Below are 12,691 nucleotides of genomic sequence, written 5' to 3' on the forward strand. Positions count from 1 at the left end.
CCAGGCCTGAGGCGCTCCTTCCCCCCCTCTCTCTCCAGGCTAATCCCGAACTAAATCCAGCAGTCTCTCTCTCTCTCTTCCCTCCACCTCTCTCTTCTCCCCCCAGTCTCTCTCTCTCTCTCTTCCCCCGTCTCTCTCTTCCCCGTCTCTCTCTTCTCCCCCCCAGCTCTCTCTTCTCCCCCCAGTCTCTCTCTCTCTTTCTCCCCCCACTCTCTCTCTCTCTCTCACTCCCCCGTCTCTCTCTCTCTCTTCCCCCCAGTCTCTCTCTCTCTCTCTTCCCCCTCTCTCTCTCTCTCTTCCCCCAGTCTCTCTCTCTCTCTCTTCCCCCAGTCTCTCTCTCTCTCTCCCCCCCAGTCTCTCTCTCTCTCACTTCCCCGTCTCTCTCTCTCTCTTCCCCCAGTCTCTCTCTCTCTCTCTCTTCCCCCCCAGTCTCTCTCTCTCTCTCTCTTCCCCCCAGTCTCTCTCTCTCTCTCTCTTCCCCCCAGTCTCTCTCTCTCTCTCTCATCCCCCCAGTCTCTCTCTCTCTCTCTGAATTCAATTCAATTCAAATCGCTTTATTGGCATGACAAGGTACATCTTATGTTGCCAAAGCATCGAAAAACATTCATGGTTGTACACAAAAATACAGATCTATCCATACAGTGTACAAACAGATATATCCCTGAGTGTATAAATATACATTCATATAATTTGTATATACTCTTTTCTTATATTTAGTGGTTGTCCCTCTGTTTATGGCAAGCTGTAACATAGTGTGCCGCTAAGGTTACACAATTTCTCTCTTCCCCTAGTAGGTATGGGAGTTTTTGGTCGTCATTCAAATTTCTGAATTCCGGGCATATTTTTGTGAATTTTGGGTAGAAATTCTCCTTTATGCCCTGATATTTTCTACACGCTGTGAGGAAGTGCATCTCTGTCTCCACCACTCCCTGACTGTAGTGAGAGCATATCCTGTCCTCTCTTGGTAGCCGGGTCTGCCTGTGTCTACCTTTTTCGATCGCCAGGCTATGTTCACTAAGTCTGTACATTGTCAAGGTTTTTCTCATTTTGCTATCCTTTACCCTGGTCAAGTAATCAGCCATGTTGTATTGTCTGTTTAGGGCCAAGTAGCAATTGAGTTTGCTTTGGGTTTTTGTTGTTTCTACCCAATATGACAGATATTTTTCCTTTTGCTTAGCGACGATTGTGTTGGGTCGAATTCTTTGTGTTACGCTGTCACTGTCCTGGGGCTGGTTATTGTTAGTAGTGTTAGTAGTTACTTCACTGAGTCCCAGGACTAGTTGACTGAGGGTATTCTTCTTTATGGTCCTCTCTTGGCATTTCAGGGCTTCGTAATGATAGCATTGGGGGTTGCTCATTTCTAGGTGTTTCCAAAATTTGGTGGCTCTTTTTTGGATCGTGATTATTAATGGATATTGGCCTAGTTCTGCCCTGCATGCATTGTTTACGGTTTTCCTTTGAGTCCAGAGGATACTTTTACAGAATTCTGCATGTAGGATCTCAATTGGATGTTTGTCCCATTTTGCAAATTCTTGTTGTGTTAGCGGTTCCCACACCTCACTGCCATAGAGTGCAATTGGTTCAATTACTGATTTGAAAATTTTGAGCCAAATGCTAATTGAGATTTCTATTTGGATTGATTTTTTAATGGCATAGAAAGCCCTTCTTGCTTTCTCTTTCAGTTCATTCACAGCCAGATGAAAATTTCCCATAGAACAGATTTTTAAGCCCAAGTATATGTAGTTAGTGGTTTGTTCAATTTTGGTTGTTCCTTGTGTGAAATTTATTTTGGGCCCCTGATGTCTGGATCTTTGCTGGAACACAAGGACTTTGGTTTTTTGGGGATTTATTGTCAGGGCCCAGGTCTGGCAGAATGACTCCAGCAGATCCAGGTTCTGCTGTAGACCCTCCTTAGTTGGTGACAGCAGAACCAGGTCATCTGCATAGAGGAGGAATTTAACCTTGGATTCATATAGGGTGAGGCCGGGTGCTGTAGATTGTTCAAGTAGTTTTGCCAATTCATTTATGTAAATATTAAAGAGTGTCGGTGAGATGGGCGAGCCCTGCATCACCCCCCGCCCCTGTGGGAAGTATTTTGTTTGTTTGTCTCCAATTTTAACTGCACATTTGTTGTTTGTATACATTGATTTAATTACATCATATGTTTTTCCCCCTACCCCGCTTTCGATAAGTTTCAGGAATAAACCGTCATGCCAGATGGAATCGAAAGCCTTCTGGAAATCTATAAAGCATGCGTAGATTTTGCTTTTGTTTTGATGAACGTGTTTGTCAATTAGGGTCTGTAGGGTGAAGATATGATCTGATGTTCTATAGTTTGGCAGGAATTCAATTTGGCTTTTACTGAAGACATTGTGCTCCTCAAGGAAGTTTATAAGTCTTTTGTTTATGATACTACAGAATACCTTCCCCAGGTTACTGTTTACACAGATGCCTCGATAGTTATTTGGGTCGACTTTGTCCCCACTTTTGTATATGGGCGTTATGAGTCCTTTGTTCCAGACATCAGGGAAGTAACCGACACTCAGAACCAAGTTGAAGAGTTTTAGGATAGCCAGTTTCATTTTATCATCTGTGTGTTTAATCATCTCGCTTAGTATGCCGTCTGCACCGCAAGCTTTTCCTAGTCGCAGGTCCTTGAGTTTTTCAACTAGTTCTTTTTCTGTTATTATGAAGTCTAGCGGGTTTTGGTTATCTTTTATGGCCATTTCGAGCTTTTCCAGTATTTTGCATATTTGGTGTTGCTCTGGCCTTAGTGTGTTTTTCTGGTATAATTTTTCAAAATGGTTTTCCCATGTGTCTCCATTTTGAATGGCCAATTCGTCGTGTTGTTTTTTGTGTAAGGTATTCCAGTTGTCCCAGAAACAATTGGAATCAATGGATTCCTCAATGGAGCTGAGTGTATTCTTAATATACTGCTCTTTTTTGGTTCTGAGTGTGTTTCTGTATTGTGTTAGTGTCTGACAATAAGTAAGGCGTAATTCCTCGTTTTCCGGCTGTCTGTGTTTTTGGTTTGATATTTTTCTAAGTTTTTTCCTCATGTTATGGCAATCTGGGTCAAACCATTTTTCATAGTTTTTTGTTTTGGGTTTGTTCTTGCGAGCTTTCAAGTTTGACCTTGTTGCCAAATTATCAAAAATATTGTTTAGGTTATTCACTGCCTGGTTTACGCCTTCTTTATTGTGAGTGTATATGTTATCCAGAAAGGTGTCCAACAGAGCTTGAGTTGATTCATTGCTAATTGCATCCTGGTATTTTTCCGTGCTGTTTTTGGCCCATCTGTACGATTTTTTGGTGTTGTACAGCTTACTGGGTTGTATTTCTGTGTTGGTTGTTTCTGTCTTTTTAAGATACATAGTAATTTGACTGTGGTCTGACAGTGTTGTTTGTGGTTTGACTGTGAATGCTCTGAAAGAGGTTGGGTCCAAATCCGTAATCACATAGTCTACGGTGCTACAGCCAAGAGGTGAGCAATAGGTCGATCTTCCTAGGAGGTCTCCCATGAACCTACCATTGACAATGTACAGACCCAGGCTTCGACAGAGCTGCAGGAGCTGTTTTCCGTTGGTATTTGTCTGCTTGTCGCAGTTATGCCTGTATGGAAGGGAAGGGATATCGAAGTGGTTATTCCCGAATATGTAATTGTTTCCCTGATTATTGGTGAAGTCTGGTTCTTCACCAGTTCTTGAATTGAGGTCACCACAGATCAACACGTTCCCCTGGGCCTGGAATTGGATAATCTCCCTCTCAATGTTGGAGAAGGTGTCTTCTTTAAAGTACGGGGATTCCATTGGGGGGATATAGAGTGTGCAAATGAAAACATCTTGGGTGTTAGAGATAATCCCCCTCTCAATTTTGAGCCACATGTGGTTTTCACCCTTTTTTATAAATTTGATGCAATTCTTAAGCTCTGTTTTAAACCAAATCAGTATGCCTCCGGAGTCTCTTCTCTCTCTTACTCCTGGCAATTTATTGGAGGGGACCACCAGCTCTGTGTACCCTTGGGGACGGCCAGTGTGTCCTTTTCCTCTATACCAGGTTTCCTGTAAAATGATAATATCCAGATCTTTAGTTTCATCTATGAACTCTGGGGTCCTACTCTTCATGTCGAGCACCGAAGAGCATAGACCTTGGATATTCCAGGTCGAAATATATAAGGATTTCATGTTAAGTTTTATCTTTTACTATGATAGGTTAAAGAATGATATGTGTTTGTCGTGTCTAAATGGGGGGAAAAAAGATCATCTCAATTGTCTATAAATACTAATACTACTTGGTTACAATTCTTTCTATTAATTAGTCCTTGATTTTTTTTTTTCCTTTTCTGATCCATAAGGCGGAAGTAGATGCTGCTGCACATCTGCTTAGTGTCTCTTAATGGATTGTCTCTGCCTGAGGTATTGCGTACGCCCTGTGCATCTCTCCCTCTGTCTGGCTGGGAGCGGACCTGTTCCCCTGTATGACAGGAGTGGTGCAAGTCTGATATTGTTGTTGTGCATGGGGATCCTTTCTGGTCCCGGTTGGTGTGGTGGTGGTCTCTGTAGTAGTCCTGGTATGTACCCCGCTGATCTCTGGTGGTCGGGGGGGGGGGTCCTCCTGGAGTCTGGGTATGGACCCGATTAAAAGCGACGTGGTTCAGGGCTTTGGCAAAGATCGGTATTCGTTTCCTGTGGATGTGGACGCGGTCGTGAAGACATTCCACATCGAGGGTGGGGTGTTGGGCCAGGTGCACGTTGTGTTTTAATTCACAGTCTCTTGCTATGCTGGCATTTATCTCATGAATTGTGTTGTTGTTAAAGTCTGTTCTCGGCAATATTGTGGAAACAGTGATTCTAGTGTTTGGGAATGTATTGCTTGCCTTCTCAATCACTTCTCTGAGCGATGTTGCTACCCCTTTCTGCTGGGCCTTTAGGTCATTTGTGCCCGTGTGTATTATTATGTGTTGGGGGGAGCCTAATCGGGTTTTGGTCAGCCATTCCAAGGCTCTGTCTGTTGTTGGGCACCGGATCCTTTTTACTATATGTCTAGGGAAGAGCTTTTTCTCCCATAGAAATTTCCCATTTGTGTCTATGAGTATTATGATGTCGGCCTTGTTGGTGTTTACTGTCTGGTGGCTTTCGCCTGGACTCATAGGGTGTGTGTTGGACTGGGGTGGTCGTGTCTGGTGTGTGCGCTCCTCTTGTGAGTGGCTCGCTTGTGGTTCCACGGTGATGGGGGAAGACTGAGCTTCAGTATGCTGGTCGGTCTGTGTGGCACCCCTTGTATTGTGTGTCTGCTGCTGTTGTTCAGTGTGGGAGTGCAGCTGTTCAGTCGGGCTCTGTATTGTCTTATCTCTAGCCTCTGGCTGCTGGTCTAATGGTGCTATCTCTCCTCTATGGCTCTCTTTGTTTTCCTGCAGCTCTTTCACCTGATTCCCAAGTCGATTCAGCTCTCTCCTGTATCCCTCCCTCTCTTGCTTTTGTTCGTGTTTCAGTTTAAGGAACTCCTCTCTAAGTTTAACCAGCTCTGTCTCTAACTGGTTAAATTTATCCTTTAGTTGTATCTGGCTGTGTGATCCCGGGGTATGTGTCTGGTTGGCGCTGGAGGGCTCACTCACTTCCTGGCTAGGCTGCTCTTCTCTTGGTGAGCTGGAAGTGGTAGGGGGAGTATGTGTGGCTTCCTCCCTGGTAATTACGCTGGGGTTAGTCGGCTGTATCATGTGGCTGTGGGGCCCTGGGGTGAGTGTCTGGTTAGACTGTGTGGCTCGTTCACCTCCTGACCAGGCTGATTTACTCCTGGTGAGTTGTCAATGGTGGGGGGAGTGCGAGTCGCTTTTCCCCTGTTAGCCACTCTGGGGCTGTTCCTTCCCTCTCAGTTATTTCTTTCAGTGTCTTGAAGGCCGTTTCAAAGTCGACGAGGTTGCCTTGCACCAATATTGTTCCGTTATCGTACATGTTGACAGTCGTGGTTGCACTGTCCGGGTCCCCTGGTTTCTTAATTTTCAGTTTGGACCCATTAGCGGTTCTTTCCTGCTTAACCCTGGTATAGTGTGATTGTATTGCTGTGATCCAAGCCGCTGACTGATCTGAGTAAAAAATGAGATTACATTTTTTCCCAGTGCTGTACCAGTCAGCAAAAAGAGTTTCTGGTTTTTCTCTCAGCTGCTTCTGCTTGATCGATTTTTCAGCATTTTTTTTGGTGTTGGGGGGAATCTGGAAGAGGTTGCTCTCAATGTGCCTCGGGAGCTGCTGTGGCTCCTCCGATTCGCTCACTTTTAGTATTGTTGAGGTAGAAATTATTGTTGACCTCAGAATATGCTTTTCTGGGGCCCCGGGTTGGTGTTTCCCTCTCCCTGCTCGCGACCTTTCCAGGTCCCCAGACTCGCTCGCTCTCCAGGCCCTCCCCAGGCCCCGTACTCACTGCCCTGGTCTGTGTCTGGGATTTGCTGATTCCCGGTGTCTCCCGGCTGCGCTCCCTCCCCCTCAGTGGTCTCTGAGCCTCTGTCTTGGCCAGGCTCCTCGGGCCTTTCCCTGGCTTCAGGCTCCCTCCCCAGGACCCGTACTCACTGTCTGCACCTGGGAGCCGCTGCCCCATGGTGCCCTCGGCTGCTCCCCTCTCCCTCAGAGGTCTCCAGGCCTCTGTCCTCGGCCTGGCTCATCCGGCCCCTCCCCGGTCCACGGTCCTGTGTTCCGGCCGCCGCTCTGGAGTCGCGCTCCGACCCCCTGCCGCTGTGGCTCCGTGCGGCCGCTGTTGAGTCGCCGCTCTCCTGCCGCTGGTGGCCCCGTGCGGCCGCTGTTGAGTCGCCGCTCTCCTGCTGCTGGTGGCCCCCGTGCAGCCGCTGTTGAGTCGCCGCTCCGACTGCCGCTGTGACCCCGTGCGGCCGCGGTTGAGTCGCCGCTCTCCTGCTGCTGTGGCCCCGTGCGGCCGCTGTTGAGTTGCCGCTCTCCTGCTGCTGTGGCCCCGTGCGGCCGCTGTTGAGTCGCCGCTCCGACTGCCGCTGCGGCCCCGTGCGGCCGCTGTTGAGTCGCCGCCCCAGCTCTCCCCCCCAGTCTCTCTCTCTCTCTCTCCCCCCCAGCCTCTCTCTCTCTCTCTCTCCCCCCCAGTCTCTCTCTCTCTCTCTCCCCCCCCAGTCTCTCTCTCTCTCTCTCTCCCCCCCAGTCCTCTCTCTCTCTCTCTCTCTCTCCCCCAGTCCCTCTCTCTCTCTCCCCCCAGTCTCTCTCTTCTCTCCCCCGTCTCTCTCTTCTCCCCCGTCTCTCTCTTCTCCCCGTCTCTCTCTCTCTCTCTTCCCCCCAGTCTCTCTCTCTCTCTTCCCCCCAGTCTCTCTCTCTTCCCCCCAGTCTCTCTCTCTCTCTCTCTCCCCCTAGTCTCTCTCTCTCTCCACTCCAGTCTCTCTCTCTCTCTCCCCCCAGTCTCACTCTCTCTCTCCCCCCAGTCCTCTCTCTCTCTCCCCCGTCTCTCTCTCTCTTTCTCCCCCCCAGTCTCTCCTCTCTCACTCCCCCGTCTCTCTCTCTCTTCTCTTTCCCCCAGTCTCTCTCTCTCTCTCTCTCTCTTCCCCCAGTCTCTCTCTCTTCCCCCCTAGTCTCTCTCTCTCTCTTCCCCCCAGTCTCTCTCTCTCTCTCTCTTCCCCCCAGTCTCTCTCTCTCTCTCCCCCCCCAGTCTCTCTCTCTCTCTCTCCCCCCCAGTCTCTCTCTCTCTCTCCCCCCCGTCTCTCTCTCTCTCTCTCCCCCCAGTCTCTCTCTCTCTCTCACCCCCAGTCCCTCTCTCTCTCTCCCCCCAGTCTCCTCTCTTCTCCCCGTCTCTCTCTTCTCCCCGCCTCTCTCTTCTCCCCCGTCTCTCTCTCTCTTCCCCCAGTCTCTCTCTCTCTCTTCCCCCCAGTCTCTCTCTCTTCCCCCAGTCTCTCTCTCTCTCTCTCCCCCCCAGTCTCTCTCTCTCTCTCCCCCCAGTCTCTCTCTCTCTTTCTCCCCCCAGTCTCTCACTCCCCCGTCTCTCTCTCTCTTCCCCCAGTCTCTCTCTCTCTCTCTCTTCCCCCCAGTCTCTCTCTCTCTCTTCCCCCCAGTCTCTCTCTCTCTCTTCCCCCCAGTCTCTCTCTCTCTCTCTCTTCCCCCCCAGTCTCTCTCTCTCTCTCCCCCCCAGTCTCTCTCTCTCTCTCCCCCCCAGTCTCTCTCTCTCTCTTCCCCCAGTCTCTCTCTCTCTCTCTCTCCCCAGTCTCTCTCTCTCTCTCCTCCCCAGTGTCTCTCTCTCTCCTCCCCCCCAGTCTCTCTCTCTCTCTCCCCCCCCAGTCTCTCTCTCTCTCTCACCCCCCAGTCTCTCTCTCTCTCCCCCCCAGTCTCTCTCTCCCCCCCCAGTCTCTCTCTCTCTCTCCCCCGTCACTCTCTCTCTCTCCCCCCCAGTCTCCTCTCTTCTCCCCGTCTCTCTCTTCTCCCCGCCTCTCTCTTCTCCCCCGTCTCTCTCTCTCTTCCCCCCAGTCTCTCTCTCTCTCTTCCCCCCAGTCTCTCTCTCTTCCCCCCAGTCTCTCTCTCTCCCCCCAGTCTCTCTCTCTCTCTCTCCCCCCCAGTCTCTCTCTCTCTCCCCCCAGTCTCTCTCTCTCTTTCTCCCCCCAGTCTCTCTCTCTCTCACTCCCCCGTCTCTCTCTCTCTTCCCCCCAGTCTCTCTCTCTCTCTCTCTCTTCCCCCCAGCCTCTCTCTCTCTCTCTTCACCCCCAGTCTCTCTCTCTCTCTTCCCCCCAGTCTCTCTCTCTCTCTCTCTTCCCCCAGTCTCTCTCTCTCTCTCCCCCCCAGTCTCTCTCTCTCTCTCCCCCCAGTCTCTCTCTCTCTCTCTCCCCAGTCTCTCTCTCTCTCTCTCCCCAGTCTCTCTCTCTCATCCCCCCAGTCTCTCTCTCCCCCGTCTCTCTCTTCTCCCCCGTCTCTCTCTTCTCCCCTGTCTCTCTCTCTCTCTCTTCCCCCAGTCACTCTCTCTCTTTCCCCCAGTCTCTCTCTCTCTCCCCCAGTCTCTCTCTCTCTCTTCCCCCCAGTCTCTCTCTCTCTCTCTCCCCCCCCAGTCTCTCTCTCTCTCTCCCCCAGTCTCTCTCCATCTCTCCACCCCCAGTCTCTCTCTCTCTCTCTCCCCCCCCAGTCTCTCTCTCTCCCCCCCCCCAGTCTCTCTCTCTCTTTCCCCCCAGTCTCTCTCTCTCTCTCTCCCCCCGTCTCTCTCTACTCCCCCCAGTCTCTCTCTTCCTCTCTTCCAACAACAACATGCCCTCAAAAAACCCTCTCGGTACCGCCGGGCATTCCAGCTAGTAGTTCTATAAAACTCGTGGATATTTGGTATATGTGCAATAAACGTAATTAAACATTTCATGTGTACATCAAAGTGCCCGGTTAGCCACGGCTCCGTATCATTTACAAACAGTACATGGGATGTTGGAATATGAAACGGCTTGTTGGTGCAGAATACTAATAAAAGGAGTATGTGTTCAGGATAAGTAGTTTGTTTCTGTGGGTGGTTTTCTGGTAACAGTATCTTTCAATTTTACTTAAACTTACTGAACAATTTACAGATTTTGCATGTTTTAGGGTAAAAGTTGTATTGCTTACAACTATATCTGCTGCTTACTGTCAATGTTAAATACAAATGGGTTCCTTTCACGGTAATACAAGCACCTGTGCCTGCTTTCACTAACAGTAAAATTTTTGAATGTGATTGCTGGGCAGTTAGTGGGCAATTATCCCAACTCCGCACCAGCAATGAGTATTTCTCCATCGGTGCGGATCATTTGTCAAGGCATACGTGGAAATCCCAACTTTCAGTATATTTTAAAGGCAGTATCACCGCGTACTCGTATCACTTATTTAAATCTCAGCAGTATAATTAAGGGAGGCTAGAGTGCGGTTTGTCACGGAGTGCAGCTTGGACAGAGTGTTAAGCTGTGAGTTTGGTGAGTGAGGGAGTTTGGGGAGGGAGGTGTTCCTTTCTTTTTCTATCTTTGTCAGCTTCCAGGAGAGCAGGAACTAAAAAGCTGCACAAGAGGGGACAGAGAACCAGCGGGGAGTTCGGCTCTGTGACACCCCGCAACCGCATCTGGGGAAAAATAAAAGGTGACACCACAGGGAAAGTGATTGGTTGGTGAGTATTTTGCTCACTTCCCTTATCTTTTAAGGCCCAGGAAATTTATTAGTAATTGTAAGGTTTCATTAGTACTAGTTTACTAGCAGTAATAAATCTTATTAGGTGTAGTAGGGTTTGTTAATTATTAATTAATAAAAATAAATTAATTAAGACTCAATAAAGATGGCAGGGCAGGTGATGTGTTGTGACTGCAGTATGTGGGAGCTCCTGGATGCCAGTGTGATCCAGGACGAACACGTCTACGGTAAGTGTCTGTGGCTTGAGGAGCTTCGGCTCAGAGTTGATGAGCTGGAGGCCGAGCTGTGGACTCTGCGATGCATCAGGGAGGGGAAAAATTACCTGGACACTTTATTCCAGGAGGGAGTCACACCCCTTCGGATAGGGTCTTCTGATTTGCTCAGTGGTCAGGGACAGGAGGATGTGACTGCAAGTGAGGCAGGTATGGGGACCCAGGAGGTGGAAGTGCCTCAGCCTTTGCAATTGTCCAACAGGTTTGAGGTTCTTGCGGCCTGTATGGATGAAAGCGGTGGCTGCAGGGTGGATGAGCAAACTGAATATGGCACCAAGATACAGGAAGCCATTCAAGCGGGGGGAGTTAATAGGAATGTAGTGGTAATTGAGGACAGCATAGTCAGGGGGATAGATACAGTTCTCTGCGGCCAAGAGCGAGAGTCCAGATGGCTGTGTTGCCTGCCTGGTGCCAGGTTTTGGGACATCTGCTCTGGGCTGGAGAGGAACTTGCAGTGGGAGGGGGAGGAGCCAGTGGTCGTGGTCCATGTAGGTACCAATGACATAGGTAGAACTAGGAAAGAGGTTCTGCTGAGAGAGTATGAGCAGCTAGGGGCTAAATTAAAAAGCAGAACCTCAAGGGTAATAATGTCTGCATTATTACATGAACCACAAGCAAATTTGCATAGGGTAAATAAAATTAGAGAGATGAATGTGTGGCTCAAAGACTGGTGTGGGAGAAATGGGATTCAATTCCTGGGGCATTGGCACCAGTACTGGGGAAAATGGGATCTGTATTGTTGAGATGGTCTTCACCTGAACCGTGCTGGGACCAGTGTTCTGGCGAGTCGTATAATTAGGGCGGTAGAGAGGGCTTTAAACTAAATATTGGGGGCATGGGATCAAATTTGGGAAGATGTGGTAATTCAAAGATTAGAGACAAGGCAATAGAGTAAGGTATTAATATGGGAAATGATAAACAGACCGTGACAGGAAGGGATAGAGAGTACAAATCTAAGAGTAAATCAACAGATAAGGCTAGAGGTTACAAAAATAATAAAAGGATAAAACTAAAGGCTCTGCCTTTGAATGCACATAGCATTCGAAACAGAACAGATGAACTGATAGCGCAAATAGAAAATAAATAATTATGATCTGATAGCCATTACAGAAACATGGCTGCAGGATGACATAGATTGGGACCTGAATATTGAAGGGTACATGACATTTAGGAAGGACAGGAAGGTGGGAAAAGGTGGAGGGGTGGCTCTGTTAATTAATGATGGTATTAGCACAATAGAGAGGGATGACCTAAGTTCAGGAAACTAGGATGTAGAAGCGGTTTGGGTGGAGATGAGAAAAAATAAAGGCAAGAAGTCACTTGTGGGAGTGGTGTACAGGCCCCCTAACAGTAACCACATGGTAGGATGCAGTATAAAGGAAGAAATAATGGGAGCTTATCAGAAGGGTATGGCAATAATCATGGGGGGATTTTAATCTGCATATAGACTGGAAAAATCAGATGGGCAAAGGTAGCATATATGAGGAGTCCATGGAATGTTTTCGGGATAGTTTCTTACAACAGCACATTCTGGAGCCAACCAGAGAGCAGGCTATACTAGACCTGGTATTGTGCAACAAGATAGGATTAATTAATGACCTCATAGTGAAGGCGCCCCTAGGTAGCAGCGATCATAATATGATTGAATTTTACATTCAGTTTGAGAGAGAGAAGAGTGGGTCCAAGACTAGTATTTTAAACTTAAATAAGGGCAATTATGAGGGCATGAAAGCAGAGCTAGCTAAAGTGAACTGGCAAATTAGCTTAAGGGATAGGTCAATAGAGTTGCAGTGGCAGACATTTAAGGGGATATTTCAAAATACACAGAATATATACATTCCAACAAGAAAGAAAAATTCCAAGGGGAGGACCCACCATCCGTGGTTAACTAAAAAAGTTAAAGATAGTAGTAAACTTAAAGAAAAAGCATATAATTGTGCAAAGATGGGTGGCAGGTCAGAAGGTTGGACAGAATATAAAAAACAGCAAAGAATGACTAAAAGATTAATAAGGAGAGAAAAATTAGAGTATGAGAGAAAACTAGCTAGAAATATACAAACAGATAGTAAGAGTTTCTATAGATATTTAAAAAAGAAAAGAGTTAACAAAGTGAGTGTTGGTCCTATAAAAAGTGAGTCTGGGGAATTAATAATGGAAAATAAGGAGATGGCAGTTGAATTGAACAGGTATTTTGCATCGGTCTTCACTATAGAGGATACAAGTAACATCCCAGAAATAGCTGTAAATCAGGAAATGGAAGGGAGGGAGGAACTCAAGAAAATTATAATCACCAGGGAAGTG

The sequence above is a fragment of the Somniosus microcephalus genome, chromosome 11 (genome assembly GCF_052327205.1).
Source record: "Somniosus microcephalus isolate GS21.2 chromosome 11, FLI_Smic_1.0, whole genome shotgun sequence".
NCBI lineage: Eukaryota > Metazoa > Chordata > Chondrichthyes > Squaliformes > Somniosidae > Somniosus > Somniosus microcephalus.